Below are 5,115 nucleotides of genomic sequence, written 5' to 3'. Positions count from 1 at the left end.
ATCTCACTGAAGGTTCTTGAAGCCGCCATCATTAAATAAACATTGATAATCCGCCGGCAATATCAGAAAGAATAAAGAAAGAACTGATCCTTGAAGTGATCAGTTCCGTTGCTACCCAAGGAGCTCAAGAAAAACATAATTCTGGACAGAAAACTTGTCATTGCATATATGCATATTGTGTTTCAGCAGAGAGAGTTCCGATGCAGCTGATTGGCTGAATTAATATAGCCTAGTGAGTACTTGAGAGCAGCATGAATGAGCCGATTGATGTTGTTTGAAACTTCGAAAAAGTCAGCATAGTAGGTTTTATGGCAAAGCCTGGTCTTTGAGTTTTATAAACGGGAAAATAAATTGACAAGTCATGAACTATTCCTTTCTTATTCGATAGGTCCTGAACAAAAAATTTCGCAAACTGGGTCCTTAAACGTTTCCAATCGTTTGAATCGAGTCCTTCCGTTAAGTAGAATCTGACAGACGTAAATCAAGCTTACGTGACATTCCCTTCTAACATGCACCATGTGATTTGTACGGAAATTTAAAACAAATGAAATTAAACTGTAATTAAAGTTAAAAAACAAAGCACATGTCCTAAACATGACTTTTAAACTGTACTACTACACCAAAATATTTCTGAAAATAATCCCAAGAAAATTGTTGTAGTATTATACTAGCATATAACTCGTGCGATGCATGGACTGATTATAACATTTGTAATTTTATTATTTTATATCAAAATAATTTAAGAAAAATAATAAGTATGTATTATTGAGATTAATGAAGTTAAAATATTTACATATTATTTTATATGTATTATATTATTGAAAAATTCAAAATTTAAATAGTTAAAATCTTAATAAGTATTTCTACTACGACCTCCGCTTTACTGTGCGGATGCAGTGCCTATATGAAAGTGGTAGTGAATAGCAGTGGTGTATTTGAATGATATGATATTGTTTTTCTTAATACTGATTTTTTTTTCTTGATTTATTAATTATTTTGTTATATTATAATTTGAATTACTGAAATTAATCTTGAAAATGTTTTGTTCCTATAAAAGAGGTAAAATAGAAGTCGAGTGTGATTAGAAATTAAGTTGGATAATAATTCATAAGAATATATAGTTATATTAGATACATGGTTTATCTTTTTTAATTAAATTATAATTGTTTAATCTTTGTTTTGTAAGGTGTTAACTGATTTTTTAAGAAAGTGTGAATTACCTAACCAAATTATCCCCTAGTTTGCTTATAATTTAAATAATAAATCTTAATAAGTCTTTCTAATACGGCCTCCGCTTTACTTGCGGATGCGGTAAGGCCTATATGAAAGTGGTAATTTTTTCTTGATTTATTAATTATTTTTTTATATTATAATTTGAATTACTAAAATTAATCTTGAAAGTGTTGGTTTCCCTATAAAAGAGATAAGATAGAAGTTGAGTGTGATTAGAAATTAAGTTGGATAATAATTCATAAGAATATGTAGTTATATTAAATATATGGTTTATTTTTTCTAATTAAATTATAATTGTTTAAACTTTATTTTGGAAGGTGAGAAAAGACTTTTTAGGAAGATGTGAACCAACCAACCAAATTATCATATGTTTTGCTTATAATAGTATAGTATAGATCTGACATGAATATATGCATATAGTAAAATTAAAGAACCTTCGGTCGAACCAGCTGAGGAGATATGAGAGGTATGTCACACCCGATCTAATCCGATCCGATTCGGAAAAAAACTCGAAAAACCCGATCTGGAAAAAAGCCCGGCAACGTGCCTCATTTTTTCTTGAAAATCCGGCCCGACCCGAAATCTGAAAATCCAGATAAAAGGACGGATAAAAGTCTGGATTTAAAAAGGCTTGTATAGAAGCCCGGTTTGTCCCGGATTAATAAAAATCCAATTTTTTTATTACTAGTTTGCAAGTCTGAAGTTTCTCAGTCCCATTAGTAATGTTGCTAAGGCCAATAACAGTTTCTGTTATCCTTTATTTTTAATAAGCCGCCAAGACCACAACAACATTAGTGAATTACAGTAGCTTCAAAATTAAAAACCTAATACGACGGGTTTGCCTGATGTAATGAATATTTGGAAATATGTATATCTTGATTTATCACAAAAAGAAATTAACAATGGTTAGAATTTTAAGATATTATTTTTCGGTATCTAAACTACTTATAAATCGAGGTACAAAATATAAAATAAATAAAATATATAAATAAAAAATCAAATATTTCGACATCTCGATTATATATTATTCAACTATTCAATTTTAAACTGTGAATTGCATTAGTCGGTGTTTTTAGGGTTTTATCAAATTATTCGGTTAACAAATATACATAGTATCATATTTTCAACAATATCTCGGTTCAGTTGCCGATTTCAAATAGTATAAGGGGTTGAGCAAATCCCTAATTACGGTCTCCGGTGTTAATTGGTCCGGAGACATTAAGAATTAAGGAGGAAGACGGTTCTTACGGCATAGGTAAGTCACATGCGAAAAAAAAATCATTATTCTCTTACTTTTACATACTGTAATATATCAGTTTATATGAGTTTATACCTCCAAGACACATATCTGTGCACAAGCGATTATAAGTCATCATTAACCAAAATACCCATTCTTAAATAAGATGGCTAATTTTACCCATTTAAATACCCTAACAGGAGATGCGTATTGCATACTAGCATCATCCATCCCCTTTTCCTAAACTCTAGCTTCTTTTGCAACTCCTTTTCACGTACCATCATCAAACCTCAGCCATCATCAAACCTCAGCCTTCCTTCATATAAACATATTATAACGCGAACATTCAATCTAGTAATCAAATAATCTGAAGGTGTATATAATAGTTTGAGCACAGAGAGATTTGAGTACATCCAATGTTTTATCTGTTTGTGAGCTGTAGCTGGTGAGGTATGTGGATCAAGTAAGTCGGAAATACGCATATGGCATCTGGGTGTTTGAGAAGCACGCATTCTTCACTTGGGTATTCTTCATGATACCCCATGTCTACTTGCGTATTAGGTGATTTTTTTAAACAATACCCTAATTATAAATGCGTAACAAACTATACTCCGGACACAAATGTGTATTATGTAGTACCCCAATGATGAATGTGTCTTCCATCCGGTATTTACAACCATGTCATTCAGAAATCGTTATTTTTCTACAATCCTTTCGAAAAGTCGGTACTTTTAACTATTACCCTCATGTATTTACCGGGTATGATTGATTAATTAATTTACCTGCGGTTAATATTTTATTAATATCATAAAAATATCTATTTTGTGAGTATTGAGATCGTAGTGTGTTAAAAAACGGACACTTCCCTTGTGTATTCTAGGAATCTGGGTTCACCCAGTTTCACATACTTCTCCAGTGATTTTCTTTAGTATACAGGTGAGGACATCCGATCTTAGCTAATTAATTCTCCTATTTTCCGCGCTGTTGATTTTTTTATGATTAAATTTGTTGGATTATTATTTATTTGACCATCTGTTACTCAACCTGGGAAAGAATTCATCATTTTCTAGCTCATTACTATCTTACAGACAATTTTGGTTAGGTTTCTTGTTAACGGCAATACTTTAATGTCACAAATTCTTTTTGTGATGTTTCTATAGAGGGGTTGCATGGTGGTAAGTTATAACTAGCTACTTTGAAAATATCGAATTTGCATGTCTGCGCTGGACTATAAACCGGAGTTAGAGACTATACTATCAAAGTTGAGAACCCTTGAGGTATTGCTGAACATGAGCAAAGGATTACTATGAAGATCACGGTGGTACCACTACCCGAGAAATTACATTATGAATGGAGGTTATTATCTCAATTGCTTCTTTCTCTCCATATGAGTATATTTTTTGCTTTATAACTAATGTTTCCTTTTGAATTTTAGAGTTCTAATCTCTTATATCTTTAATTGATTAGACTGGCTTAGATGTGGATTTCCAAGGCTTCTCTGCATGACAGATTTGGTCTGTCAATCATTGACAGAAACTTCTTTTTGAGTTGCATAAGAAGCATTTCAGGTGAGCTACCTCTTGCAATTCAAATAATTGGCATCTGAATAAAAATAATTTGGTTGAAAATAAGTGATTGGTTATAAAGCCAACATATTATGTGCAATAACAAGACCAGAATATAGACTCCACAAATCATGATTGATCGAAACCTGTGAATACGAGATTCCATAGTTCATAAAATCATAAAACAGAACATAAAACCATTCATTTTTCTTAAAAGTACCAAATACGATAATGAGATTCAAGGCTATGCCATTAACATGTTGTCTTCAGTTTAGAGAACATTAAAAGAAGGGAGCCCTTTGAGGGATTCCTTTCCTTTTGTTCCTTTTCCCTTCCTTAACTTACCGCTGACAATTAGGTGGCTGGCGAAAGCTGCATTTTCAGCATCATTTGCGGCTCCTCTTTTTTTAACTGCTAGAAATGGGGGGATCTGAGCTTTTTGCCTTTCTTGAAAATGCCTTTACCTGAACAAGGTGGTTTTGTTTTTAAATGAGCAATTACATGGATATATATGGATGAGTAGAAAAATGCTTTTGAGACAAAAATTAACACTTGGTTGTGCATATTTGTATATGTGACTTACGTTGCATTTGAGACTGCAGTATCGATGAAGAGATGGGTCATTGAAGATCCTTCTACGAGAGTCACATGCATGTTCTTCATCTGCCCTGGAACCAGATTCTTTATGTGGCATAGGCTTTAAAGAGAAAACCCACAGTTTGTTGCATTTGAATGGCTGTTATCACCACCACACATAAAACCCAATGGCACGAGTAACTTCACCAGATAGTTTTCGTTTTTGACAAATTATATTTACTCTAGTGCAGATCAGTTAAATGTCTTTGTATATCCAGCTACTTCACTGTACTATTTTTACCAAATGCAGCTTGAGATGCAATGTGTTGGTGCTGTATATCTAGCAAAGAATTCTTATGAGAAAAAGGTTCCTGTGGTAGATCAAGGAATTTCTGAGGTTGTAATTGATTTGGGTGTACATTTCATGTATAAGTGTGATAAAAGAGATAACAAAAAGTTACATATGCGGTATCATATAGCGCTATTGTTCGTAGAATATTACAC

At 32.6% G+C, this 5,115-nt stretch overlaps 1 long non-coding RNA gene across 1 annotated transcript; it reads left to right on the top strand.

The window, feature by feature from the left end:
* The first annotated feature begins 2,738 nt into the window (after positions 1-2,738).
* LOC141700482 (uncharacterized) lies at positions 2,739-4,814 on the top strand. The gene is made up of 4 exons (XR_012566370.1): positions 2,739-3,031; positions 3,631-3,826; positions 3,938-4,038; positions 4,638-4,814. It is a non-coding gene; the product is annotated as an uncharacterized LOC141700482 (long non-coding RNA).
* The last annotated feature ends 301 nt before the right edge of the window (positions 4,815-5,115 follow it).

This window comes from Apium graveolens, unplaced genomic scaffold (assembly GCF_009905375.1).
Source record: "Apium graveolens cultivar Ventura unplaced genomic scaffold, ASM990537v1 ctg2406, whole genome shotgun sequence".
Taxonomy (NCBI): domain Eukaryota; kingdom Viridiplantae; phylum Streptophyta; class Magnoliopsida; order Apiales; family Apiaceae; genus Apium; species Apium graveolens.
The sequence above is the reverse complement of the archived record's forward strand: the minus strand, read 5'-3'. Positions and strand labels throughout refer to the sequence as shown.